Genomic DNA, 11,464 nt, shown 5'->3' with positions numbered 1-11,464 from the left:
TTTTCAAAATCTTTTTCAATCTTTCTTTCACATTTTCGAAAATTTCAAATTGATTTTCAAAAATCTTTTCCTTATTTTGTTTCATAATTTCAAAATCTTTACTAACAATTAATGTGATTGATTCAAAAATTTTAAAGTTTGTTACTTGCCTATTAAGAAAGGTTCAACCTTTAAATTTTAAAATCATATCTTTTTGTTTCTTGTTAGTCAAGTAATAAACTTTAATTTTCAAAATCAAATCTTTTTAAATTTCTTTTTCAAATCTTTTTCAAAATAAATTTTAATCACATATTTTTCAAAATCAATTTCAAAATCTTTTCCAACTTCTTATTTTTTCAAAATTGATTTTCAAATCTTTTTCCAATTAACCTTATTTTGTTTGATTCTTATCTTTTTCAAAACCACTTAACTAATTCTCTCTCTCTAATTTTCGAAAATCACTAACCTCTTTTTCAAAATTCTTTTTTAATTAACTAATTGTTTTAAATTTTAATTTAATTTAATTTCATTTTTCTTTTTAAAATTTTCGAATTCTAACTTTAATTTTAAATTAAAAACAAAAATATTTTTATTTTATTTTATTTTATTTTCGAACTCGTCCCTCTCTCATCTCCTTCTAATTATTTATTTATCTACTAACACTTCTCATCTTCTTAAAAATTCGAACCCTCTCCCTCTTTCTGTGTTTGAATTCTTTTTCTTCTCTTCTACTCACATAAAAGAACATCTCTAATGTGGCAAAGAGGATCCCTATTATTTTCTGTTCTCTTCTTTTTTATACGAGCAGGAACAAGGATAAGAACATTCTTGTTGAAGCGGATCCTGAACCTGAAAGGACTCTGAAGAGGAAGATAAAGGAAGCTAAAGCACAACTCTCTGGAGAAAATCTGACAGAAATTTTCGAAAAAGAAGGAGACATGGCCGAAAATAATAACAATGCAAGGAAGATGTTTGGTGACTTTACTGCACCAAATTCCAATTTACATGGAAGAAGCATCTCAATCCCTGCCATTGGAGCAAACAATTTTGAGCTAAAGCCTCAATTAGTTTCTCTGATGCAACAGAATTGCAAGTTTCATGGACTTCCATCAGAAGATCCTTTTCAGTTCTTAACTGAATTCTTACAAATCTGTGATACTGTTAAGACCAATGGGGTTGATCCCGAGGTCTACAGGCTTATGCTTTTCCCGTTTGCTGTAAGAGACAGAGCTAGAATATGGTTGGACTCTCAACCTAAAGATAGCCTGAACTCTTGGGATAAGCTGGTCACGGCTTTCTTAGCCAAGTTCTTTCCTCCTCAAAAGCTTAGCAAGCTTAGAGTGGATGTTCAAACCTTCAAACAAAAAGAAGGTGAATTCTTCTATGAAGCTTGGGAGAGATACAAGCAACTGACCAAAAAGTGTCCTTCTGACATGCTTTCAGAATGGACCATCTTGGATATATTCTATGATGGTCTGTCTGAATTAGCAAAGATGTCATTGGACCATTCTGCAGGTGGATCCATCCACATAAAGAAAATGCCTGCAGAAGCTCAGGAACTCATTGACATGGTTGCAAATAACCAGTTCATGTACACTTCTGAAAGGAATCCTGTGAGTAATGGGACGCCCCAGAGGAAGGGAGTTCTTGAAATTGATGCTCTGAATGCCATATTGGCTCAGAACAAAATATTGACTCAGCAAGTCAATATGATTTTTCAGAGTCTGAATCGATTACAAGCTGCATCCAACAGTACTATAGAGGCATCTTCTGAAGAAAAAGCTTATGATCCTGAGAACACTGCAATAGCAGAGGTAAATTACATGGGTGAACCCTATAGAAACACCTATAATCCCTCATGGAGAAATCATCCAAATTTCTCATGGAAGGATCAACAAAAGCCTCAACAAGGCTTTAATAATGGTGGAAGAAACAGGTTTAGCAATAGCAAGCCTTTTCCATCATCCACTCAGCAACAGACATAATTCTGAGCAGAATCCTTCTAGCTTAGCAAATATAGTCTCTGATCTATCTAAGGCCACTCTAAGTTTCATGAATGAAACAAGGTCCTCCATCAGAAATTTGGAGGCACAAGTGGGCCAGCTGAGTAAAAGGGTCATTGAAACTCCTCCTAGTACTCTCCCAAGCAATACAGAAGAGAATCCAAAAAGAGAGTGCAAGGCTATTACCTTACTTGGTTTGGCCAAACCCAGAGAGGAGGAGGAGGGCGTGAATCCTAGTGAGGAAGACCTCCTGGGAAGTTCAGTGACCAATAAGGAGTTTCCCTTTGAGGAACCAAAGGAATCTGAGGCTCATTTAGAGACCATAGAGATTCCATTCAACCTGCTTCTATCCTTCATGAGCTCTGATGAGTATTCTTCCTCTGAAGAGGATGAAGACATTACTGAAGAGCAAGTTGCTAAGTACCTTGATGCAATCATGAAGCTGAATGTCAAATTATTTGGTAATGAGACTTGGGAAGATGAACCTCCCTTGCTCACCAATGAACTGAATGCATTGGATAGGCAGAAATTACCTCAAAAGAAACAAGATCCTGGTAAATTCCTAATTCCCTGTAACATAGGCACCATGACCTTTGAGAAGGCTCTGTCTGACCTGGGGTTAGGAATAAACTTAATGCCACTCTCTGTAATGGAGAAACTTGGGATCTTTGAGGTGCAAGCTGCCAGAATCTCAGTAGAGATGACAGATAACTCAAGAAAACAGGCTTATGGACAAGTAGAGGACGTGTTAGTAAAGGTTGAAGGCCTTTATATCCCTTCTGATTTCATAATCCTAGACACGGGGAAGGATGAGGATGAATCCATCATCCTTGGAAGACCCTTCCTAGCCACAGTAAAAGCTGTGATTGATGTGGATAGAAGAGAGTTGGTCCTTCAACTGAATGAGGACTACCTTGTATTTAAGACTCAAGGTTTTTTTTCTGTAACCATGGAGAGGGAGCATGAAAAGCTTCTCTCACTGCAGAGTCAACTAAAGCCCCCACAGTCAGATTCTAAGTTTGGTGTTGAACCCCTACATTCAAACTCTAAGTTTGGTGTTGGGAGGTCCCAACCTTGCTCTGATTATCTGTGAGGCTCCATGAAAGCTCACTGTCAAGCTATTGACATTAAAGAAGCACTTGTTGGGAGGCAATCCAATGTTATTTAATTATATCTATTTTATTTTTATTGTTATTTCATGTTTTATTAAGTTGATGATCATGTGAAGTCACAAGAACAACTGGAAAATTAAAAACAGAATCAAAACAACAGAAGAAACAGCACACCCTGAAGGAAGAGCACTCTGGCATTTAAACGCCAAAAACAAGCATCTATCTGGCGTTTAACGCCAGAAACAAGCATCAACCTGGTGTTAAACGCCAGAAACAGGCTACATTTGGCAGCAGTTTGGCGTTAAACGCCACTATTGCATACAAAGGGCATTTTGCACACCTAATTGGAGCAGGATGCTAAGTCTTTGACCCCTCTGGATCTGTGGACCCCACAAAATCCCCACCTACCCCACCTCTTCTTCTCTCCTCTTCACACCTTTTCATAACTCTCTTCCTCAAATACCCTTCCCCAATCATATCAATCACTCTTCCCCATCACCTCTTCACCACTCATATCCATCCACTCTTCCCCATAAACCCCACTGTTTTGAGGGTTACCTGAAACTGTAGGTCGATCTCGGATGAGATCTTCTTTACTAGTCGGAGATGACGTGTCTGGCTGGCCGATGGCGGCCGGAGCTGTTGTGTCCGACTTGTTGGATTGGCTGCACTTCTGATCCTTGGTCACCGGAGGGTGGGGGGTACCTGCAAGAGACTCCGATGCTTAAGTTAGCATGGGTATTAAGCAGGTTTATTGTAGAATCAGAGTATGAGTTATACCTGGGTGCTCCAGTGTATTTATAATGGTGTAGAGTGACCTTTTTAGATAAGATAAGTTAGTTATCTTATCTTATCTTTATCTTTGAGTTGAGGTCAGTTTATCTTCAAGGGAACCGCCCTTATCTCTATAGGCTTGGACTGCCTTTGGATTTGGGTCGTGTTCCTTGAGTTGGGCCCTTCTTTGGCCTTTCCTGTCGATTTGGCCGAGCTCTTTGAGAAGAGGTCGGTAGTCTGACCTGAAGAGGTCGGTCGCTTTGTCGCTAAACATCCCGGGTCAGACAGCTTGACCCAAGGTATGAACAGTGTCCCTACTCGAGCTCGGTCTTTCTTTCGGAGGTTAAGTCGAACTCGAGCATTTTGTCGATTTTGTAGAGTTCTTTTTTGAATGTGGAGCGTTTCCTCTTTTGCTTCCTCTGAAAGCGCGCGCTTTTATATTTAGCGTTTTAGCTTTGGGAATATGCGAGGCTTTAAATACCTTCATTAATTGGTTTTAATTGCCCGTTCCCTTGGCTTTTAGTTTTGAAATTCACGATCAAAAAATGGTTTCTCTTCTTTATTTTTCTTCGTAACTTCTTCCTTCACTCTCTCACTTTCTGTTTTCGCCTGCATTTTGCCTTTTCTTGCGCTGCAGCATCATTTGAGGATTCTTTGGGTGATTCCATCTTTCCATCTTCGATCTCCTTTGAAGCTTCTTTCTTCGTTCAGGTTGGTTTTTCTTCCTTTCTCTTTTCTTCGTCATTTTCCTGTCTGATTTTGAGAAAGTTTGATTTTGGATCTTTCTGCTTTTGCCATGCCTGATTGCTGTTGTAATGTGTGCTTTGGGAGTTTCTTTGTCTTTTGCATGAACGTTTTCGCCTTTCCTCTTTGTTTGATGCTTTTATGTTTTGCATGTTATCACCGTTTCTGTTTGTGCTTTTGATTTTGAAGCTTTGGAATGATGATTTTGTTTGAATCACAAAAAGGTTGTATCTTTGACGATTTCCGCTTGGCATGTTTGATGTTGGCGATGCTCTTTGCTGATAGACTGTAGGAAGATAGTGGCTTTTGATGACTTCGTGTTTTCCTTTTTCGAAACGTTTTGTTATTTGAGATCTTCTTTTCTTGTTTTGAGAAATGTCGGGACGTGAGCTGTAGATTTTTCCTGAAATCTTGCTTTGTTACTGCCTCCAAAGGATGCCCCAGGACTTTGGTTTGAGTCTTGGGGTTTTCCTTTTCTATTTGTTCTTCTGTATCATATTAGTCGAGTTGTTTTTGCTCCTCGTCCGAGATGTTTTTTAGTAATCCAATCTTCTTTTCTTATTGTAGGATTAGTTGGCCTCATGTCTTCTCGCAATAACATTGTAGAGATGTCTTCTAAAGTTTTCGAGGGGATGTCCGATTGGCTGGACTCCCTTGTCTTAATGTGTGTCTCTGTTGTGGATGCTGAGTTTTGTGTAGAGCTGAAGAAACATCATAGGGTTTGTGGTGGTGGTGCCCGAGAGAGAGATTATGAGCTTGTGGCGCCCAATTCTGATGAGAGGGTTTGTTTTCCTACTTCTGTCGAGGTGGAGCGTCCCTTTTTCTACGCCTATAAATATTTCTTCAGTCAGTTGGACATTAATTTTTCTTTTACTACTTTCGAGACCGACTTGTTATGGTCGTGTAACATTGCCCCATCCCAGCTTCATCCGAATTCCTGGGGTTTTATCCAGATTTTTCAGCTGCTTTGCCAAGAGTTAGGCATAACACCTTCTCAGACTCTTTTCCTCTATCTTTTTATTTCTGCCAAGCCTGGAGGGTCTTCCAAAAAGAAAGCTTGCTGGGTTTCTTTCAGGTCGGCCCAGGGGCATAAAGTTTTTGCCATGTACGATGAGTCTTTTAAAGATTTTAAGAATTATTTCTTCCGAGTCCGTGCTGTTGAGGGGGCCCGCCCCTTTTTTTTTGTTAAAAATGATGAGCCTGCCTTTCCTCTAGAATGGAAAAAGAATGTGAAAGTGTCTCGCTATACGTGGGAGATGCTTGACGAGGTTGAGCGGACTTTTGTAATTGTTCTTGAAGATTTATGGGGGGAACCACCCCATCTTGATACGAAAAGATTTTTGAGTGATCCATCTTTGGTTCGAACTGCTTTGGGTACTGTCTGACTTGTTTCTATACTTGCTTTTTAGTTTTGCTTCTTCTTTTCGTGATTGTAACCCATTACTGTGGTCGATTCTGTATTTTCAGAGATGTCAAAAAATAACGATTCCATGAAGGCCTACATGAAAGCAAAGAAGGCTGCAGCTGCTCAAAATATCTCAGCCAAGGTGGCAGGAGAGGGATCTTCTCAAGTTCCGGTGAAGCCGCCCGTGCCGAGTTCTCCTGGGCCAAGGAAGGTAATTCCCACTCCTCGGGTTCACCTAGCCGAGCCTCCACAGTCTTCCGCTGCTACTTCTGGTGCTCCTCCCAACAAGAAACAAAAAACAATTGAGCCTTTCAACCTTGATGCCCCTGATTTTGACGCGGTCGAGTTCGTAGATCAGCAGATCGGTCCATACGGTGTCCTCCCTATGGATGATGTATCACTCCTTCGTCATTTGAACTTTATAACTAAGAGTAGTGTAAAAATGGCACATATGGGAGCTGCCTTGTACCGAACGGCTCAAAATCTTCCTCTCCATGCCACCAAAGCCTTCATAGAGGAGGCAAAACAGGAGTTCGATCGGATGAAGGGCTTGAAGGAGGAGCTTGAGGTGAAGGTGGCCAAACTGGAAAAGGATTTGGAGAATGAGAAGGCGAGTTCCCTTGCTCTGGCGGCTTCTGTGCGGTTGGCCGAGGACACGGCGTTGAGGCATAAAGACGGCTACGTTACGTCCTATCGGGAGGGAATGCGTTTGAAGGGGGAGTTGGAGAACGCCCGAGCTGATTATTCTGAGCTTCAGGGTCATCTTGTTAGCAGTGTGAATGCTGCTTACTAGAACCTGAAGGAGCAGGTTCGAATTATTGCTCCCGAGGCCGACCTTACTCTTTTTAGCCTGGATAATGTTGTGAGGGATGGTAAGATTGTCCTTGATGACCAGGATGATGACGATATCGAGCTTCCCCCTGTGCCTTCTGTCAAAGTGTCAACTTCTATTGTTCCTCCAGGTGAGGTCGGTCATTCCGTTTCTGATCCGGACTGTCAGATCTTGAACCGGGATGATGGTACCGTGGATGCTGTGCCTATTCAGACTCGCCCTCCTTTTCCTCGTACTGATGCTGCCGAGAAGGCTCCCGATCTTAGCTGATTTTTCTTGGATGTTTGTGTAGATAGCTTGACTTGTGGGCTTTTAAACTCTTTATTTTGTAATTTGAATATTTTGCTGACTGTTGATACTCCTTCTGGTTGCTTGTTTAGCAACTTTTCATTTTGAAAAAACAACAAGTAGCTTTCAAGCTTTGGGCCTGATCCTGAAGCTTGTTTATAATATTGTATTTCATATCATGCTTGTTTGCACTTGTCTTGGCATCTTTCTGGGTTTTGAGAATGCTGAAGGCTTGCTGCTCGGCCTCTACGGATTGCTTTGTACTTATTGCTTGTAGCTTGGATCCTTTGAGGTTGTGGATGTGTGGATCCAACTTGTATTTCGGTTTTTTGGCTCTTACTTGTATTTATTTCTGGCCATCTATAACCGATTTCTTTATGTTGGTCCTCTTTCCAGTTATTTTTGTAGTCCTCTTTTTTGGACCTTTGTCAGGTCTCTTTCAGGGACTACTTTTATAACTTGTTTGTTGTAGGAGACTGACTTCTTTGCGTCGTCCTTTTCTAAGTTATTTTTGTAATCCTCTTTTTTGGACCCTTGTAAGGTCTCTTTCAGGGATTACTTTTACAACTTGTTTGTTGGGAGGCCGACTTCTTTGCGTTGGCCTTTTCTAAATTATTTTGTAATCTTCTTTCTTGGACCTTTGTCAGGTCTCTTTCATGGATTACTTTTATAACTTGTCCGTTGTAGGAGACCGACTTCTTTATGTCGATCTCTTCTAAGTTATTTTGTAATCCTCTTTCTTGGACCTTTGTCAGGTCTCTTTCAGGGATTACTTTTATAACTTGTCCATTGTAGGAGACCGACTTCTTTATGTCGATCTCTTCTAAGTTATTTTGTAATCCTCTTTCTTGGACCTTTGTCAGGTCTCTTTCAGGGATTACTTTTATAACTTGTTTTTCGTAGGAGACCGACTTCGTCATGTCGATCTCTTATAAGTTATAACAATTCCTCTTTTATAAGGTTGGCCAGACTTCTTTCCAGGGATTTGCTGATAACTTGGGTTGACTTGGTCCGACTTTTTAACGTCAGCCAGTCTTTAAGTTATTATTTAGCAATCCATAAGACCTCGTCAGGTTCTTTTTCTGGATCACTTTCGATAACTTCTTGCATTATTCTGTGTTCATCTTTGCCGATTTGTAGAAGGTGGTTTCTATCTTTGTTTGGTCGACCTTTAGATGAATCGCGTTTTCATCTCTATTGGTCTTTATCCTGATCGTGCAGTGAATCTGTTTTTCACTTTTCTGCCGATCTATTGCTTTATAATCGGACGATGAATGCTTCATATTAATGCGTCTTGAGAATTTGTAGAATATCTAAAATATGTTTTATTTAAAAGGAAGTGCAAATATATACATGTGGGAGTTTTTCATCCCTTTAAGTCGGATAATTTCTGAATCTCAACTTGGTGTCTCATTAAAAAACCTTTTCAGGAAAAAGAGTGCATCCTATGATGAGATATTTTACCTTCTCTAGCTATAGTACCTTCTTAGGTTGCAGGCGTGCCATGATCTGGGAAGCTCTCGTCCCTCGAGTTCGGACAGTCTGTAGTAGCCCTTCCCAAGTACTTCTATGACTCGGTAGGGTCCTTTCCAGTTTGCTGCCAGCTTTTCTTCTCTGGGTCGAGTTGTTCCAATATCATTTCGGATTAGGATGAGATCATTCTCAGCGAAACCTCTCGGCACTACCTTTTGATTATATCTGGAAGCCATTTGACGTTTTAGTGCTTCTTCCCTAAGCCGAGCTCTTTCTTGGATTTCAGGAAGCAGGTCGAGCTCTTCCCTTTGAAGTTGGGAGTTGGCTTCCTCATTGTAATGAACCACTCTAGGTGACCTTTCCTCGGCCTCTACTGGGATCATTGCCTCCACTCCGTATGCTAATCGAAATGGTGATTCGTTTGTGGTGGAATGTGGCGTTGTTCGATATGCCCATAGGACTTGTGGAAGTTCTTCGGCCTAAGCTCCCTTTGCATCTTGCAGTCTCCATTTCAGCCCAGCCAATATGACTTTGTTGGCCGCTTCGGCTTGTCCATTGGCTTGGGGATGTTCGACGGAGGTGAACTAGTGTTTTATGTTTAAGTCGGCTACTAACTTTCTGAAGCCTGCGTCTGTGAATTGGGTGCCATTGTCTGTAGTGATGGAGTATGGAACCCCAAACCTTGTGACAATATTCCTATATAGGAATTTCCGGCTCCTTTGAGCAGTGGCGTTGGCTAGGGGCTCTGCCTCGATTCACTTTGTGAAATAGTCTACCCTGACTATGAGGAATTTAACTTGTCTCGATCCCTGGGGAAAGGGTCCAAGAAGATCGAGTCCCCATTTTGCAAATGGCCAAGGCGAGGTTACTCTGATGAGCTCTTCTGGCGGGGCGATGTAAAAGTTGGCATGTTTCTGGCATGGTGGGCATGTCCTTACAAACTCTGTAGCTTCCTTTTGTAGAGTTGGCCAATAAAATCCCGCTCGGAGTACTTTTTTGGTGAGAGCTTGTGCTCCGAGATGATTACCACAAATGCCACTGTGTACTTCCTCTAAAACTTCCCTTGTGTTGGAGGTCGGCACACATTTTAATAGTGGTATTGAAATCCCTCTTTTATATAGGGTGTTGTTTATGATAGTGTAGTACTGAGCCTCCCGTTTTAACCTCTTTGCCTCCTTCTCATTTGTGGGGAGTGTTTCTGTTTTGAGGTAATTAATTATGGGGGTCATCCATCCTTGATCCTGACTTGTTATGGCTAGGACTTTTTCCTCTTCCGAGATTGACGGGTTCTGTAGCATTTCTTGGATGAGGCTTCTATTGTTGCCCCCTGGTTTGGTGCTGGCTAGTTTTGAGAGTGCATCAGCTCGGACATTTTGTTCGCGGGGTATGTGACAGATCTTATATTCCCCGAGTTGTCCGAGCTGTTCCTTGGTTTTATCCAAATACTTTTTCATGGCGGGGTCTTTGGCTTGGTAGTTCCCTGTTATTTGTGAGGTGACTACTTGTGAATCACTGAAGATGTTGAGTTTTTGAGCTCCAACCTCCTTAGCCAGCTTTAAACCAGCTAGTAATGCTTCATATTCCGCCTGGTTATTTGAGGCCGGGAACCCAAATTTGAGAGAAAGCTCAACTTGGGTTCTTTGGTTGCTTTCTATTATCACACCTGCACCGCTTCCAGTCTTATTCGAGGACCCGTCCACGTAGAGATTCCATTCTGTGGGGGTTTCCAGGGTATCTGTGAATTCTGCAATGAAGTCGGCCAAGTATTGTGATTTGATGGCTGTCCGAGCTTCATATTGGAGGTCAAACTCGGATAACTCGACTGCCCATTGTAAAATTCTGCCTGCTAGATCTGTTTTCTGTAATATCCCTTTTATGGGCTGGTCGGTCTGAATCTTAATGGTGTGAGCTTGGAAGTACGGGCGAAGTCGTCAAGATGTCAGTATGAGAGTATATGCGAACTTTTCTATTTTTTGGTAGTTCAGCTCGGATCCCTGCAGCGCTTTACTAATGAAGTATACAGGTTGTTGCCCTTTGTCGTCCTCTCGAACCAGTGCTGAGGCTACTGCCCGACTTCCTACCGCAAGGTACAATACAAGTGGTTCTTCCTCTCGTGGTCGAGTTAGGATAGGTGGTCGTCCCAGAAAATTTTTGAAATCCTGGAAGGCTTGCTCGCATTCCATTGTCCATTCAAACTTCTTTCCTTTCCTTAAAGTGGCATAGAAGGGGAGAGATCTTATCGTTGATCCCGCTAGGAATCTGGATAAGGCTGCCAATCTCCCGTTGAGTTGTTGTACCTCTTTGACACAAGTTGGGCTCTTCATGTTGAGTATGGCCTGGCATTTGTCCGGATTTGCTTCAATTCCTCTTTGTGTGAGCATGAAACCTAAGAATTTGCCCGCTTCTACTGCAAAGGTTCATTTTGCGGGATTGAGTCGCATGTCATGCTTCCTTATAGTGTCGAACACTTGAGCCAGGTCGGACAATAATGTCTCTTCGCTTTGTGTCTTTATTAACATGTCGTCTACATAGACTTCCATGATTTTTCCGATAAGTAGCTCCCGTATTCTTGAGACCGAAAGGCATCACAATGTAGCAGTAATTTGCTTTTGGTGTCAAAAACGATGTCTTTTCTTAATCTGGTGGATACATGGGGATTTGGTTGTATCCGGAATATGCATCCATAAACGAGAGGTATCTATATCCGGATGAAGCATCTACCAGAGCGTCGATACTTGGGAGTGGGTAAGGATCTTTTGGGCAGGCTTTGTTGAGATCGGTGTCGTCGGTGCACATTCGCCATTTCCCATTTGATTTTTTCACCAAGACGACGTTAGCTAGCCATAGTGGGTAC

At 41.6% G+C, this 11,464-nt stretch overlaps 1 non-coding gene across 1 annotated transcript; it reads right to left on the bottom strand.

Moving 5' to 3' along the window:
• Positions 1-1,310: 1,310 nt before the first annotated feature.
• On the bottom strand, positions 1,311-1,418 carry LOC112738470 (small nucleolar RNA R71). Its single transcript, XR_003169430.1, has one exon. It is a non-coding gene; the product is annotated as a small nucleolar RNA R71 (small nucleolar RNA).
• Between the last annotated feature and the right edge of the window lie 10,046 nt (positions 1,419-11,464).

Source organism: Arachis hypogaea, chromosome 13 (genome assembly GCF_003086295.3).
Source record: "Arachis hypogaea cultivar Tifrunner chromosome 13, arahy.Tifrunner.gnm2.J5K5, whole genome shotgun sequence".
Taxonomy (NCBI): Eukaryota; Viridiplantae; Streptophyta; class Magnoliopsida; order Fabales; family Fabaceae; genus Arachis; species Arachis hypogaea.
The sequence above is the reverse complement of the archived record's forward strand: the minus strand, read 5'-3'. Positions and strand labels throughout refer to the sequence as shown.